We start from the raw sequence: 18,589 nt of genomic DNA, 5'->3' as shown, positions 1-18,589 counted from the left end.
TTAAGAAGTATGTCAAGACCCAAGGCCCTAAAACACTTGAGGAAGCCATAGTGAAAGCACATATTCATGATGACCCTGATGATAAGAAAACACATAATAGTAACATGCCTACTAGTATACATGGTAATACACGCACTCAGTACAGGCACAATAAAAGAAAATTTCTACTTGCTAATTTAGATGCATCTAAAAAACCCAAGGGGTCCAGGGGTCCTCTCTCTCCTGAGGATTTTGATAAAGCCAAGAAAGAGAAGCTATGTTTTCAATGCTTAGGAATAGGCCATGGAAAAAAGGATTGTCCCAAGTAGAAAAAATTTGCTCAGGGAAAGGAGAAAGCAGTGCACACGGTGCAACTACTGCCTCTTGAGTCTTCCTCAAAATTCTCCACAGTGGAAGTAACACACACTGAGGTGGTGCATGAATGCTGTCTCACAGCTTCCATGTGGCAACAAACCTTTGGACCACATGAGTTAGTACATATGCATGGATATCTACAAGGGCACAAGGTGTGCATCTTGGTAGATGACGGTGCTACTCACAATTTCATCAATTATGGATTGGTGAAAAGCTCAAACTGCCTCAAACTCCGAGTACCCACCGCTACGAGGTAGCAATGATGAATAGACATGATACTGAAATATGGGATACTCAATGCCGAGCTGTTTCATTGGAAGTACAAGGATACTCTACTTGTTTGGATTTTGAAGTTATGAACATGGAAAGGGCTGATGTGGTTCTTGGTAGGGAGTGGTTGCATAGCCTAGGACCATCCCTGAAGCGTAGCTATGAGTACAACAGCTTGATGTTTGATTCCCATGGCACACATGTGTTGTTGTTAGGAGAAAAGGATATACCTTCATCATCACTAATTTGTACTGCTGAGCTTATGCATCTCGTTTCTGATTGTAAGGTCTCTGACCTCGATCAAAAGAGCACCATTGTACCATGAAATGAACATAATGGAAAAAGTTACTATTTTTAGCAATTTTCCAAATTCTGTCAGTGCTACGATGTTTAGAATGTTTTAAAGCTTCGAAATGTGAATTAAAATAATTTTTGTAAAAAAATTCCAAAAATAGCAAGTTTTTGGTCACCGACCCGTCCAATTTTGATCATCTCGAAAAACTGCTCCCGTACCCCGAATTTCAAAAAAATGCATTTTTTGGACCCTGGGGGCTGCAAAATATGGCAGGTACTCAGTTCAGTACGTCTTAGTTAGAGCTCTGTTTAGCAATGTACGACATAAAAATCGGACTCGTATGACCCATTTTAGCCAAAAATCATTTTTTCCAAAAATTGAGCGGGAGGCATCGGAGCCCGGGACTGTGTGGGAACAGGTCCCAGGCCACTCCAGATCAGCTTTAGCAGCTAGGGGGCGCCCTCTTGCCTTGTGGGAGTCCTGGGAAAGCTGCCAAGCCAGTAACTAAGTCTTAGAGTCAGTTAAACTAGCCAACCTGACACTTGGTGAGTAGGGAGCTAGACTTGCCATGCTTAACTGGAGAAGCTCCCAGATGCATTTAGCAACCCAGGTCGATTTTCCGCCTGTAGGAGCCTATTTAAAGACACACACACACACACACACACACACACACTTATGCTCATACACACACACACACACACACACACACACACACACACACAGTGCATACACACACACACCTACACACATGGGAAGGTGCTGCCGGTTCACACACCTTTTGAAGGAGAAGCAAGGAGGAAGGTGCTGCCGAATTCTCTTCTCAAGAAGCTCGATTAGATCAGAAAATCGAGAAGATTATCAGCCCTTAATCACGGTAACCACGGTTTAATTAATGCCATCTGTAAATTCCTTTCTCTACCATCTAAATTTCTCGTCTAGTATGCTTATTCCTAGTCGTAATTCTCTATAATTACTCTCTAAATTCTCCTTAACCATATTCTATTATGTAATCATCATCCCATAGCTGAATTATCAGCCATTCATCACTCTTAATTAATGATTAGTGCACGATTATTAGAATTTTCTCTCTCTAGGTAGCATAGAAATTAATCAGTAAGCTGGTAATTATGTAGATTAATGAGAATAACTCTTTCTATCACGCATTAATATTGTAGCTGATTTAGATTCATTTCTGTTATGCATTAAGATATAATTAAGGTAAGATTAATCTGTCATTAAGTCTCTAAGAGGTGGTTTTTCTCACACCTATGCATGCGGTGATTCTGCACCCTCTAATTGCTAGGAAAGAGATTAATCGTGCTTAATTCATCTCTCTGGTAATTCCATTTAGTGAAATCCTATTATTCTTAATCATGTAAGCCGAGTAATTATCTTTAGAGCCGGTTCCCATAGGATTATGTGTCATCCACAATGATTGCTATATGGAAAAATCTAAACCTCTCATGTAGCAGGCATTGTTTGATGTTGCTAATCTATCATTTGGCTTGTTATGACGCTTGCGGACATTAGCTCTTTTCTCCAAGTTAATTATTTAAAGTAGTGAGTTTAAAATGGCCCCGGTTAAGAGGACTCGCTTTGGTGGAGCCCACGACCACGAGGCAGGAACGAGCAAGGTGAACGGGAAGGGAAAAGCTCCCATTGACGAACAATTACCGGCCATCTCACGGGCCATCGACGAAGAAATGGAAGAGGTAGATCATAATTTCATTCAAGTTGTTTAATTTAACATTGCACACGTTTAATTAGGGATGAAAATATCCCCAAACATGTTGGAGAAATTTGACGGAAACCTCGGCATTGAATTCATTGTACATTAAGTTCTAAAGTAGGAAGGAAATGATTGATGGGTATGCTGGTTGCAATTAGGAAAGAATGTCTGCTAGGGAAAATTTAGCTCGACATGTTCATTTTATTTCCAATGTTGAATCAGTCCTAACCCCCCTACTGATCACAGGGGGCAGAGTTCCTCGTTAAGGGCTCTTGAATCCACGACTTGCTTTCTATGCGATGGATACCCACGACTTGCTTTCTATGCGGTGGGAACCCACGTCTTGCTTTCTATGCAGTGGGAGTGTCCATGACGTGCTTTCTATGCGATGGACATACCTAGTTGTATGGGCAGCTAGGCGACAACGGGAGGAGTGAACTCTCACTGGAGGGGGGATGTTGTACCTCCAGAACATTGGAACTTTTATGAATAAGTTTGAGTAGAATTTTTACTAGAATTCTGTCTTGATGCTGTTTGCAATACTGGTTGAAGGGCTGTCTTAACGAACAATGTGCTTCGGAATTAAAACAAGGAATGTTTATGTTGAACAACCTTTGTGGTAGTAATTAGGTCACACAAGGAAGTGTGAGTGTGGGGGTGGAAAGTGGGGGCTTGGCTCAGGTTGCCAATGCCTATGAGATGGGTGGTCCCAATTGGTCGGGAACTCTCTGTCCCCATAGTGCTTACTTCGATATTAGTAATACTCATTGCACCTAGAGCGGTGAAATCTCGAGAGTACGTGCCTCTGAAACATGGGGAAAAAGGCACTCAGGGTTTCTCTCCTCTTGGAAGGTGGGTCTTAGGATCGCTAGATAGTTTAAGTACTCTTTCCCTGCGAGGTGGAGCTAGATCTTCTTGCTAGTAGGCTCGAACTCGACTCACTTTGTGATGAGAGATCGTACGCTAGTCGAACCCTGAACCATTTTGTTTGTTTCCGCAATAGATCTACTGGCCACCAGGTTCACCATCAAATCCGCTGGTTGATACGGCGGGGTGGGGACCTCACACCTCGTATGAGAGCCTAGGTTAGAGAGCCTAGGTTAGGCTTAGAAATAAAGTCGTATTGTTTGAACATTTAAAAGGAACTGAAAGTATATAGGTAGTTGATCCGAATTCCTTGCATTGGTGTTGCAGGAAGACCCCATGCTCGAATATTGGAAGTTCTAAGTGTTTGAGCTTATTTATGAGCAAGCTCGAAGATCCCTAGTTTACCAGTTCAGGCGAGTTGTCATGGAGATACTGTTGAAGGCTTATACGCCACACTCCACTCGCATTGATAGAGGATGGGAACTTGATTGGACATTTCCAGGGGGGGTTTACTACATCAACGCTCGGAAGCTAGGATGCCTGGCTACCGATTTGAAGAAGATACGTTGGGGAGAAGAGTTGAGGGTCATAGAGATATTCTACTTGGTGCCTACACTATTGGACCAGACTATTTCAGACAACTCCAATCAAACCATCAACGACTGGCTCTTGGAGAAGGTCACCAACGTGATCCCAGCGAATCGAGTCAAAACCTTTGGATTACTGAAAGCGGAACTCCGGCTTGATATCTTAGTTTATTATCCACTCAAGAATGAGTATAGGAACTATTTCACGAATGAAGTAGTGCATCATGTGAATACCATCTCCTAGGCGTATTTTATACGCAATCCATAAAGCCATGTAATAAGCTGATCATCAGTTATCCTAAACCTTGAAGGGTTTTGACTGTAAAAAATTTTCATCAATAAAGTGCTTTTTGTCTCTGAATCTCTGTCTCTTGATAAAGTAGAATCTTGAATTTTATTTAAAGTCTCGTATATATTTTGAAATCCAAGTAATGGTATCAAGAATTCGTATAATCCATGTAGGCACCGCCTGTTGCTCTATACTCGGCAGCGCAAGAGAAGAAGCTCCTCCTTAAGCAAGCCCAACCTTCGATCTTTAAGGGTGAGGGGGCAAATGTGGAGAGAGATGCGGAAGTGTGGATGGAAGCCATGGACGATTACTTTGAAGCTGCGGGGACCCAACTCGTAAATCAGACCATGCTTGCGATGTTCCGCTTGACGGGGATGCCAAGATATGGTGGAAGCAACATTGCAGAGACATGGATATTAAGGGATCTTCCCAATCATGGGAAGACATCAAAGCTGCAATAATGGGACGTTATTTACCACCTGCCTATAGAACCTTGAGGATGAATGAATTCTTTTCACTTCGGCAGCTGAATTCATCTGTCGAAGAATACTATGCAAAGTTTTTCACTCTTCAGAGATATGCTCCTAAGATGACCTTGGAACAATAGGTGGCAAGGTTCTGCCAAGGACTAATCGATCCCCTGAATACTCGGTTGGAAGCTCTCAGGCCGACGACGCTACAGGATGCCTTGTTAAGGGCCAAACCTCTAGCTCTCGAGGTACAAAAGGCTAATCAGAAAAGGAGGAATCATTGGGCAAAGAGGGCAAGGACCACTGCTTGGGATAACAGACCAGCCAACCAAGCGTATAACCAGTGCCCTATTGTGGCTACCACCACAACCATGGAGTTCCCTGATGTCCGATGCTATGGCTGCGGCGAGCATGGACATTACAGATCCAATTGCCCCAGGAACATTCAGGCAACCAATGCTAATGCCATACCCTTGAATACCCGTGGGCGTGGCCAAGCTAATGGAGGAGGAGGACGTGGAAGGATGAACAGAGGGCGAGGGCGTGGAGCTACCGCCATAGTAAACGCCGCAGTGGTACAACCAATTGTGGGTGATGAAGTAGTGGAGAGAGCAACCCTACATGCTGCAATTGACAATCCCAATGGTTGCGAGCAATACGCAGTCATTCATACGCCAGGATCTCTCAGAGGTGAATGAGTTAACTTCCTTAGAGATTGTGGTAGTACTTTTCATTTCTTTCACCCAGATGCATGAGGAAGCTAAAGCTAGATAAGTATCCAACAAGCAAGCTAGTTGTAGAGTTAGCAAACGGCAAGGAAGTAGTATCTCAACATTCTGTAGGAAAAATCGATTTTGATTTAGGGGGACACCCACTTTCTGCCCAATTTCGAACCCTACCCTTAGGATTCTTTGATGGTATACTAGGGATGGACTGGCTAAAGCAAAATAGGGCCCACATACATTGTGCACAAGGGAATTTTACCTTTACAGATAACTTGGGTAATGAAGCCTTAATCCAGGGGGAAAATGGGAGACCTAAGGCTACTCTAGTTAAGGCCAGCAGACTTTTGAAGGGACTAAGGAAGGGTCAGCAAATTTATGCAGTAAAACTCAACAAGGTGGACCAATCAGATACCTCATTTCGACCAAACTGGTTAAGAGAGTATGATGATGTATTCCCTGAAGACCTTACGAATCTTCCGCCACATAGAGAGGTAGATCATGAGATTGAAACTATCCCTGGATGTGAACCTATCTCAAAAAGACCTTATAAGATGTCACTTCCAGAGGCCATCGAACTCAACGAACAACTTAGACAACTTATCGAGCAAGGATTCATTTGACCCAGTACTTCTCCTTGGGGTGCTCCAGTTCTTTTTCAGAAAAAGAAGGATGGGACCTTAAGGCTATGCATAGACTACCGGGGACTGAACCAGGTAACTGTCAAGAACAAGTACCCAATTCCAAGGATTGAAGAACTTTTGGACAGACTCCACGGCGCCAAAATATTTACAAAGATAGAACTAAGGTCAGGATATTACCAAATCAGGATCAAGGAATCGGATATTCCAAAGACGGCTTTCAATACTAGGTATGGGAACTACGAGTTCACAGTAATGTCTTTTGGTCTAACAAATGCTCCTGCAAGCTTCAATCGACTTATGCAAGATATTTTCAGACCTTACCTGGATGATTTTTTCTTGGTTTTCTTTGATGACATTCTGATCTACTCTAAGAACGAGGCAGATCACGAAGAACATGTTCGCAAAGTACTTGATCTTCTTCGAGAACACCAACTTTACGCTAAAGAGAGCAAGTGCACTTTTTGCTCACCAAAAGTCAACTATCTTGGATTTGTCATATCGGCTGAGGGGATTTCAGTGGACCCAGACAAGGTCAAGGACATCGTTGATTGGCCTCAACCATCCACCGTCAGCGAAGTAAGAGGATTTCTTGGAATAAGGGGATGGTACAGGATTTTTGTCAAGGATTATGCTCGTATTGCTGCACCTTTGACGGAACTCCTGAAGAAAGGAATGAGGATCGAATGGAAGACCGAGCACGAGTCTAGCTTTGCTAAGCTAAAAGAATTCTTGGTCTCAGCTCGTATTTTAAAGCTTCCAGATTTTACTAAGGAATTTGAAGTAGCGACCGACGCTAGCAAATTCGCTCTAGGCGGAGTTCTTACTCAAGAAGGAAGACCAGTGGCGTATACTTCGCGAAAGCTGAGAGATCATGAGAAGAATTATCCTACTCATGATTTGGAGCTTTTAGTAGTTATTCATGCGCTCAAGTTATGGAAACATTATCTTCTTGGGCGCAAGTTTCAGCTAGTTACAGACCATAAGAGCTTAAAATGGATTTTTACTCAACCTATTCTCGATATGCGACAACGACGATGGATAGAGCTATTACAGGAATATGACTTTGACATAAAGTATAGACCAGGGAAGGAAAATGCAGTTGCAGATGGTCTTAGCCGAAAATCCTTTCTCGGAGCTATCTCTATTCCAAATAACCCTATCTAGGATAGAATCAAAGAAGCATATTTAGTAGATCCAGAATACCAGCGTATAGTATCTCTAGTCCAACAGAATAAGATGCCTGAAGCTAAAGATTACTCTCTTATGGGAGGATGTCTTTACTATAGACATAGACTCTGTGTACCCAGAGATCCAGCCTTAAAGAAGGCCATTTTGTATGAAGCACACGATAGCCCTACATCCGGACATCCAGGCTATGCTAAGACTCTTCATGCTGTCAGGAGGAGTTATTTTTGGTCTGGAATGAAAGGGGACATACTTCGCTATGTGAGGCAATGTCTTTCTTGTCAGCGGATAAAGGCCGAAAGAATCAAGTTACTAGGGCAACTTCAACCTCTTGACATACCCCAGATGAAATGGGAATGCATCAGTATGGATTTTGTTACAGGATTACCTTCTACAGGAGGTTATGATTCTGTTTTTGTGGTTGTTGATATGCTCACAAAAGTGGCTCATCTAATACCCGTAAAGAAAACCTTTACTGCTTCAGATGTTAGTCGGGTATTCATCAAGGAGATTTTTAGGTTGCATGGGCTGCCCAAGCGTATCGTCAGTGATAGAGATACCAAGTTTACATCAAAATTTTGGACTTCTCTTTTCCAATCTACTGGGTCACAATTAGCCTTCAGTACAACGTATCATCCGTAGACAGACGGGCAAACTGAGAGAGTTAATCAAGTCATCGAGGACATTCTCAGAGCCTATTGTTCACTAGAGCCAAAGAAGTGGTTACAATATCCACCTTTGGTGGAGTATGCTTATAATTCTTCAGAACACAGAAGCATTGGAATGTCACCTTTCAAAGCTCTTTATGGACAAGACTGCTTAGCACCACTGACCTTCTCAGATCCAACCATCAGGGTAAAAGCATCTAGGAAGATGTTAGAAGATATGGAAGCACAGACTAGAGCTATTCGCCAGGACATTCAGGCCGCTCAGGATAGACAGAAGCACTATGCAGATAAGAACCGTTCAGAAAGAACTTTCAAAGAAGGGGATAAGATTTTTCTGCGAGTCCGACCAAAGAAAAGCAACTTATCACTAGGCAGATATAAGAAGCTAAGCCCAAGGTACTGTGGGCCATTCGAGATCATGAAGGTTGTGAGTGACCAAGCTTACAAGCTAAAGTTACCTGCAAACTTGAAGGTTCATGATGTATTCCACATTAGCTTACTCAAACCCTATATCCCTAATCGTGATCAATTCTTGGACTCAGATCAGATAGTCATGCCAGCACAAGGAGTTCTCGAACTCCAACCTGACTACGTACTGGAAACAAGGGAAAGGAAGTTACGCAACAGAACTATCACGGAGCATGTGGTAAGTGGAAGGATTACCCTGAAGAAGATGCAACTTGGGAGGATGAACCAATGCTCATAAAAGATTATCCAAACACATTCGTGAGATGAGGACATCTCAAATTTTTCACGTTGGGGAGGTTGTAAGGTCTCTGACCTCGATCAAAAGAGCACCATTGTACCATGAAATGAACATAATGAAAAAAGTTACTATTTTTAGCAATTTTCCAAATTCTGTCTGTGCCACAATGTTTAGAATGTTTTAAAGCTTCGAAATTTTTGTAAAAAAATTCCAAAAATAGCAAGTTTTTGGTCACCAACTCGTCCAGTTTTGATCGTCCCCGAATTTCAAAAAAACGCATTTTTCGGACCGCGGGGGCTGCTAAATATGCCAGGTACTTGGTCCAGTACGTCTTAGTTAGAGCTCTGTTTAGCAATTTACGGCATAAAAATCCGACTCGTATGACCTATTTTAGCCAAAAATCAAATTTTCCAAAAATTGAGCAGGAGGCACCGGAGCCCGGGACTGTGTGGGAACAGGTCCCAGGCCACTCCAGATCAGCTTTAGCAGCTAGGGGGCGCCCTCTTGCCTTGTGGGAGTCCTGGGAAAGCTGCCAAGCCAGTAACTAAGTCTTAGAGTCAGTTAAACTAGCCAACCTGACACTTGGTGAGTAGGGAGCTAGACTTGCCATGCTTAACTGGAGAAGCTCCCAGATGCATTTAGCAACCCAGGTCGATTTTCAGCCTGTAGGAGCCTATTTAAAGACCTGCACACACACACACACAAACACACACACACAAACACACACACACACACACACACACACACACACACACACACACACACACACACACACACACACACACACACACACACACTTATGCTCATACACACACACACACACAGTGCATACACACACACACCTACACACATGGGAAGGTGCTGCCGGTTCACACACCTTTTGAAGGAGAAGCAAGGAGGAAGGTGCTGCCGAATTCTCTTCTCAAGAAGCTCGATTAGATCAGAAAATCGAGAAGATTATCAGCCCTTAATCACGGTAACCACGGTTTAATTAATGCCATCTGTAAATTCCTTTCTCTACCATCTAAATTTCTCGTCTAGTATGCTTATTCCTAGTCGTAATTCTCTATAATTACTCTCTAAATTCTCCTTAACCATATTCTATTATGTAATCATCATCCCATAGCTGAATTATCAGCCATTCATCACTCTTAATTAATGATTAGTGCACGATTATTAGAATTTTCTCTCTCTAGGTAGCATAGAAATTAATCAGTAAGCTGGTAATTATGTAGATTGATGAGAATCACTCTTTCTATCACGCATTAATATTGTAGCTGATTTAGATTCATTTCTGTTATGCATTAAGATATAATTAAGGTAAGATTAATCTGTCATTAAGTCTCTAAGAGGTGGTTTTTCTCACACCTATGCATGCGGTGATTCTGCACCCTCTAATTGCTAGGAAAGAGATTAATCGTGCTTAATTCATCTCTCTGGTAATTCCATTTAGTGAAATCCTATTATTCTTAATCATGTAAGCCGAGTAATTATCTTTAGAGCCGGTTCCCATAGGATTATGTGTCATCCACAATGATTGCTATATGGAAAAATCTAAACCTCTCATGTAGCAGGCATTGTTTGATGTTGCTAATCTATCATTTGGCTTGTTATGACGCTTGCGGACATTAGCTCTTTTCTCCAAGTTAATTATTTAAAGTAGTGAGTTTAAAATGGCCCCGGTTAAGAGGACTCGCTTTGGTGGAGCCCACGACCACGAGGCAGGAACGAGCAAGGTGAACGGGAAGGGAAAAGCTCCCATTGACGAACAATTACCGGCCATCTCACGGGCCATCGACGAAGAAATGGAAGAGGTAGATCATAATTTCATTCAAGTTGTTTAATTTAACATTGCACACGTTTAATTAGGGATGAAAATATCCCCAAACATGTTGGAGAAATTTGACGGAAACCTCGGCATTGAATTCATTGTACATTAAGTTCTAAAGTAGGAAGGAAATGATTGATGGGTATGCTGGTTGCAATTAGGAAAGAATGTCTGCTAGGGAAAATTTAGCTCGACATGTTCATTTTATTTCCAATGTTGAATCAGTCCTAACCCCCCTACTGATCACAGGGGGCAGAGTTCCTCGTTAAGGGCTCTTGAATCCACGACTTGCTTTCTATGCGGTGGGAACCCACGTCTTGCTTTCTATGCGGTGGGAGTGTCCATGACGTGCTTTCTATATGGTGGACATACCTAGTTGTATGGGCAGCTAGGCGACAACGGGAGGAGTGAACTCTCGCTGGAGGGGGGATGTTGTACCTCTAGAACATTGGAACTTTTATGAATAAGTTTGAGTAGAATTTTTACTAGAATTATGTTTGGATGCTGTTTGCAATACTGGTTGAAGGGCTGTCTTAACGAACAATGTGCTTTGGAATTAAAAGAAGGAATGTTTATGTTGAACAACCTTTGTGGTAGTAATTAGGTCACACAAGGAAGTGTGAGTGGGGGGGTGGAAAGTGGGGGCTTGGCTCAGGTTGCCAATGCCTACGAGATGGGTGGTCCTGATTGATCGGGAACTCTCTGTCCCCATAGTGCTTACTTCGATATTATTAATACTCATTGCACCTAGAGCGGTGAAATCTCGAGAGTACGTGCCTCTGAAACATGGGGAAAAAGGCACTCGGGGTTTCTCTCCTCTTAGAAGGTGGTTCTTAGGATCGCTAGATAGTTTAAGTACGCTTCCCCTGCGAGGTGGAGCTAGATCTTCTTGCTAGTAGGCTCGAACTCGACTCACTTTGTGATGAGAGAGCGTCCGCTAGTTGAACCCTGAACCATTTTGTTTGCTTCTGCAATAGATCTAGTGGCCACCAGGTTCACCATCAAATCCACTGGTTGATACGGCGGGGTGGGGACCTCACAGTGATAATGAAATAGAACAGGTTTTCTTGTGTTACTCACTGTCTCATTTTCTTTCTAACATTGAGTCCGTTGAACATTCCTTAACACCGCATGCTTCTCTCTCCTCTATTCCACCAATTGCTAATTCTACACAAGCAAATGTTGCTAATCAATTACAAAAATTATTAAAGGAATTTCAAGATGTCTTTCCTAATGATTTTCCATCAGGTTTACTGCCGAAATGCTCAGTACAACATGGCATTGACGTGACTGCAGGCTGTAAACCTGTTAGTAAACCACCTTACCGTATGAGTTACTCAGAGGCTGTTGAGGTGGAACGTCAGCTTGCTGACTACCTTAGCAGAGGGTTCATAGAACCCAGTTCTTCACCATATGCTTCGCCTATCCTTTCAGTGAAGAAAAAGGACGGCAGTATGCGCATGTGGGTAGACTACCGAGGCTTAAATGTGGTTACAGTTAATAACAAATACCCATTGCCAAGGGTAGATGAGTTATTTGATAAGATAACTCATGCTTGAATTTTTACAAAAATTGACTTGCGGTCAGGATATCACCAAGTCCGTATTTGGCTTGCCGATATACCTAAGACTCCATTACGAGTTTTTGGTGATGCCCTTTGGGTTACCCAATGCGCCCGCAACATTCATGACACTTATGGATAGTGTCTTGAAGCCATATTTGGGCAAATTTGTCATTGTGTTCCTCAATGACATTCTAGTTTATAGTGCTTCTGAAGAAGAACACTTACAACATCTCAGGCACGTGTTTGACACAAACAAGTTATATGCCAAGGAAGCTAAATGTGATTTTCTCAAGGAGAAAATTCATTATTTAGGACATGTTATTTCAGCTAATGGCCTTTACATGGATCAATCCAAAGTGGATACCATTTGGAAATGGCCACCTCCTAAAAATCTAGAAGAATTACATATGTTTTAGGCTTTGCGGGTTTTTACCGAAGGTTCATTAAAAACAATGCTCACATTGCTGTACCTATGACAGACCAACTAAAAGGCAAAGGTAAAGCTTTTGAGTTGGGTTCCACTCAACAGCACAGTTTTGAAACACTCAAAGACGCATTAGCTACAGCTCTTATACTGGCTATTGTAGATCCTTTGAAACCATTCGTTTTGGAAATGGGTGCCAGTGATCGTGCTATTGGAGCAGTCTTGTTACAAGACGGACGGCCGATTGCATTTGAAAGTAAGAACCTGGATGCAGCTCAACAGAATTATTCTGCTTACGAACGCGAACTCTATGCAATAGTGTCTGCCTTAAAGACATGGCGGCACTATCTGTATGGTGCTCAGTTCAAGATTGTGTTTGACCATGAAAGCATTAAATGGTTTACACAACAAACAGACTTAAAGGGTCGAAAAGCCAGGTGGCCCAAGATCCTTCAAGAATATGACGCTGTCATGCAGCTCCGCTGCCATGATGAGAAAAAGAGGAGAGAAATGCAAGCTAAGCTTCTTTGAAGCCTACTTGATTAATGGTCAGTGATGAGGGCTTGTTAACAGGCCAAGTCTAATGATTAATGTATGCCATATGCGGCTTTAAAGGGCCAACAGATGCCTTAATGATGCCAAAAATGAGTATGATTGAAGTGAGCACAAATGGGAGTTTATGATCTCGAACTGCAGTGCTTGAAGTGCTGTATCGGCCTATCTTTACGGCTCGTTGATTGGAGCTACGGTAAAGAAGTTATGGCACTATCAAGTTTAAGTCGATTGCAGATCCGTACCGGATTGGGCAAATGCAGCTGAGGTGACAGAAATGAAACAAAGCAGGGGCTTGAAGTGCTCACTTTGTGGAGCGCGTCGGTCTTTTCAGATCAGCAATCGGAGTTCCGGTCGCTAAGTTATTAGCCGTTAAAGAATCGCCGGGCGCCGGGTTCGAACCGCCCTGGTCGCCCTGTTCAATCACATTCATTTGGCTTAATGCAGTGTGGTGCTGATGTGTATGCCAAATGTGGGCCGATGCAAGAGAAGGCATTACAATTTTCAAGTATTGTTAGTCAAGGCTGCTGATGAGAGTTGCAATGCTTGGCCGGCAGTGGTCGTAATTGACAATACCCAGCTGACAAGAAATAAAATTTGACACCTTTTATCGAATGTGATGAAAAGGCTTTACTTCAATGTAATCATCTATACTTGCAGCTTAACGATATGTATGCCAAATGTGGCCCCTTTGCCGCCCATGGCCAAGGGCCCACTTATGCTAAGGCCGCCCAAGGGCCCATTAGAAATGGCCGCCCATGAAAATCAATGGCCACCCTAAATAAAATAGGGTGTGAAGCCATAATACAAGGAGAAATGGCGTGAGCAGGGGGTCGCAGGCAAAACGGGGGAGCTTGGGATGCTCGCGCAGGCCGCACGGATGCTCTGATGAGTGCGAGCCAGAGACGAGAAAGGGAGAAGACGCCATGGCGATTGATTTCGGCACTGGTCCGGCCGCATTCTGTGCGCCTCGGCATTCAACCTGCCATGTCATCAAGCCCCGCGCCATGTCAGTCACGGCGCCGTGACTGATGGGCCGAGGCAAAAATTGGGAGGGGGCCTATTTTAGGGCAGTACGAGCGAAGATTAGAGGAAGGAGGGAGAGCAACGAACAACAAAGAGGATCTCTCTCTCTCATCTGGAAGCCAACCAAGATCTCGAAGCTCTCTCTCTCTCTTTCGTTCTCGAGCTAAAGAGAAGCAAAAGCAAAACGAGAAGGGGGGAGAAAGCAAGGCAAGAGGAGAACGAGGGCAAGAGCATCGGGGCATAAGAGGGGAGAACGAGGCCAAGTTAAGGAGGGAGAGCAACGAACAACAAAGAGGATCTCTCTCTCTCTCTCTCTCTCATATGGAAGCCAACCAAGATCTCGCAGCTCTCTCTCTCTCTTTTGTTCTCGAGCTAAAGAGAAGCAAAAGCAAAACGAGAAGGGGGGAGAAAGCAAGGCAAGAGCATCGGGGCATAAGAGGGGAGAACGAGGCCAAGAAAAGGAGCTTCAACGAGTGCAAAGGGAAGAAGGGCACGAAATCAACGAGGAGGAAGCATCTCTCTCTCTCTTGATTGGCAATCCAAGCCAAGAGGCAAAGGCGCTCTCTCTCATCCTCGTACTTGAGGTGAAGCGTGGAAGGAGGAAGAAAGGGAGTCGGAGCTTCGGAAAGGAGCTCGACAAGAGTCGCAGCTCGGCTTGGCAAAGGTAACGAGAAAAAGCAACAAAGGCAAGCAAATTGAGAAGCTTGAGAGGGCATGAAGTACCAAGAAGTGGTAAGTTCGAGAAGACGGAGCTTGAAGCTCGGTTGGGACAAGCAAAGGAGCTTGGTCGAAGCAACCGAGGGAGTAAGTCGAGGCAAATAAGCAGGGGTTAAGGGACTCGGAACAAGTCGACTAGAGGTGAAGATAAAGCTCGTGATGAGCAGATAAGCCAGTCCAAAGTGCATAAAGCGGGAAGATACAGGATAATTGGTAATAAATGAAGCTTGATGATCAAGGTAGTGAGCAGAATTGAAGACTGCAGAATCTACGGGTAATTGAAGCAAATAAAGCGACAAAGGGAAAATTCCATCAACGTCATCCGTTAAAGATTGAATTAACATTTTGATAAGTCCGTTGTCGTTAATGGCCCGGCTAATCCTATAAACGAGAGCGTAAACTCCTAGTAAGCAGCTGATCCAAGTAACGGTGCTGTTAACAGCCCGCCTTAGCGTAAATACTATGTTGTAATCAAGCATTAATAGATTAATTGATGATTACGGTGATTTCTAGATTCAGTTACATCTGTTGTTCTTGTTCTCTCCCTTTCACACCTCCCACAGCCAGAGGCCCGGCGCCTGCCCGGCTCACGTAGCGAACACATATCCGCCGACACACCTGGTGAACCCGACGGGAATCGAGCCGGGGTGGGAGGTAAAGATGGAGATGCCAGAGCAATTAAAGTAGTTTATTGAAGATTTTAGTGCCAATGGATTTGATACAAATCTGGGAGTTACAGATTTGCCAAAAATGATGGAATTGGTTCAGGGGTATCTACAGGAAGCGAAAGCCGCGCAGATAAAAAAGCAGATTGATGATGTTGTAGAGCTAGCACTTGATGCTGTTCGGGAGCAGTATTATAATTTTCAGGGATATGATCCAGAAGGTTTTATTGCATGTTACGAAGCTGAGATGAAGAGCCGAAATGTTCCAGAAGATCGGATGATTGCAGCTTTTGAGGAAGTTGTAAACTCGGATTTTAAAAAGCAGGTTCAAGAACTGGCAGAAGAATATCCCACACGGTGGGAGTATTTTGTAGAGGAATTTATTTACGAAAGCTCAAGGATTCTAGATCAGGAAATAAAGGAGATGACTGAACGAAATAAGGTTGTCTTCAGTAAAGGTGAAGGGGATCAGATGCAGATCCTCAACTATGATGAATTCTGGGAGCATATTTCTGCAAGAAGTAAAGCCAAAGAGAATGTTAAGCTGGAAGTAGCAGATTCAGTTCGAGAGGAGCTTATTTTGAGCAACGAAGAAAAGGTAAACGATGAATTTGATGCTGGAACAGGCTTATATGATTTTTTTTCAAAGATTGCTTGCATGGACGCTACCTCTAATAATGGTTCAAGCGAAGACATAGACTGTACAGCAAGTGGTTCACAAGCTGCTGACCTTGACATGGGTTATTCTAAAAGAGTTTATCAAGCTGATGAACCTCTACAGGATGTTACTGAAGCTATTTGCACTATAGCTGCTGAGCAGGATAACATGTCTACTGCAAATGATTGCATAAACAAAGCTATTATATACACAGTAGCTGATGAAGTGACTAAGATTGTGGACCCAGCACAGGATGAGCCTGAGAATGCCAATGAACCTATGATTGCTACTAACAATATGCTTGCAGATGATGCTATCACAAAAGAGGATGCTATAATCGATGAATTTCTATCTAGATCTGAAGGAGATGTTTATGACAGTATTGAAGAGCTTTTTGATGCATATACCTCTTCAGAGGGGGTGCCAAATGAGCCTTTACAGCTCTATAATGTATTGCTAAGTAACATAGATGCATATGAGGAATCAGAGGATGATATGGATGAGTATGAAGATTGCTTGGATCATATTGATTGTGAACAGGTTATCGACAGGGGTTTTACATCTATGCTTGTAGACGGACTGCATGAGGAGATAACTCCTATAGTTTTGATCAATGTTGAGACTTCTAAGGGTGATTTTCCCGAGGATGTTATGGATGAAGATCTACAAGATGAAGTTGTTTTTCATGATCAAGTTGAAATCCCAACAGGTGAAAACTCGCCTGATGATACAGGTCGAGAAACTCCCAAGTTTTTTTGTGATGGCTATGAAGCTAGAGGGGATGATGATGCTAAATCATCCTTGATACTGCATAAGCTGCACAAGGTTTTTCATTTGCTTGGACAATGTGCCAGATGTGGCTGGATTTGGATGCTATGCCTATTGATGCTTATGTCAATGATGTCTTGGCTGCCAGTAAAAGGGAGTCAGATATCTTTAATGCTTTTTGGTAACGAGCTTAAGTTGCCAACAGTTTACGGGATGTGGGTGCTGCACTATGCTTCAAGTGAAGCTGTAGTATATTGCGGAGCCCATCAATGCTATGTGATCTCAATTGTGTTTGATCTAGGAGATTCTAAGGATAGTCATAAGCAGATTCAATATGGATGGATACTGATCAGTATGCATAGTAATTGCATGCTATTTGAAACAGGGATAGCATATTTGAACCAGAAATGCTTGATGATGAATGATACAGGAAATGTATGCTCATGTGGATATTATGATGCCCCAATGTGTGGACAATTCCTTATTATCCCATTTGATCCTGGGGGTTACTAAAGTGGAAGTTGCAGATGAAGAGGATACCAGATGCCTGATGTAGCAGGCTACAAGATGCAAGGTTTTGTTTTTCTAGATTATGCTTAACCGGCTATGCCACAAAGAAACGTTCGGCTGCTCGGTTACATTGATTACATTTTTAGAGACATTTGATACATAAATCATGTAAAGTCCTCTAGAATTTACTCCATGTGCTACAATCATAGAACCCTTGGATATCTTCCACATGTTCTGTCCAAAAGTGGTGACGTAGCCAGCATCATCAAGTAAACCTGTGCTGATCAAGCTCTTTGTAATTGCGGAAACATGTCTCACATTCTTCAGCGTGAAAGAAGAGCCATTCCGAAACTTCAATTGAACATCTCCAACACCTAAGATCTCACATGTCTGCCCATTGCCTAGCCGAACATGATCTTTAGTGGTCACATAAGAAGTAAACCACTCCTTGTTTGGAGACACATGAAGTGATGCCCCTGAGTCTATAATCCAGTCACTCAATGCATTTCCATCAGATGCTGTAAGAAGAGCTGAGTCCATTGTATTCTTCAAGAAGTAGATGTCTCCTGACAGTAGATTATCATCCTCTGCAACAGTGTTTGTCACATTTATTTCTTGAATCTTCACTGAGGACTTGTTCTTCTCACCATGGTCTTCAACTTTCTCTTTGCCTTTTTCTGCTTTCCATTCTCTGCAGTCTCTTTTCATGTGACCCTTCTTGCCACAATGGTAGCATTCTATGTCACTCTTGCCTTTAGCACTGCGGGACTTGCTACGAGACTGATTCCTCTTTCCACCTTTGTACTTTTCTTTGGTCCTTCCCGTGACAACTAAGGCTGTTCCTTTGCCTTTGTCCATTGTCTTTCTATTGGTTTCTTCAGTAAGCAGACTTCCTTCTACACCTGCTATGTTCAAACCATCTGGAGGTGCAGAATTACTCAAAGCTGTGCGAAAAGTGTCCCAACTTTCCGGCAATGTGATCAACAGGAACATAGCTCTAACAGGTTCATCAAACTTGACACCTTGAGCTGACAACTAACTATAGATTGTGTTGAATTCATTCAGATGATTGGACATAGGTGTCCCTTCTT

This window comes from Adiantum capillus-veneris, chromosome 13 (genome assembly GCF_014529385.1).
Source record: "Adiantum capillus-veneris isolate H3 chromosome 13, ASM1452938v2, whole genome shotgun sequence".
NCBI classification, from domain to species: domain Eukaryota; kingdom Viridiplantae; phylum Streptophyta; class Polypodiopsida; order Polypodiales; family Pteridaceae; genus Adiantum; species Adiantum capillus-veneris.
This window is presented reverse-complemented; position numbering follows the sequence as displayed.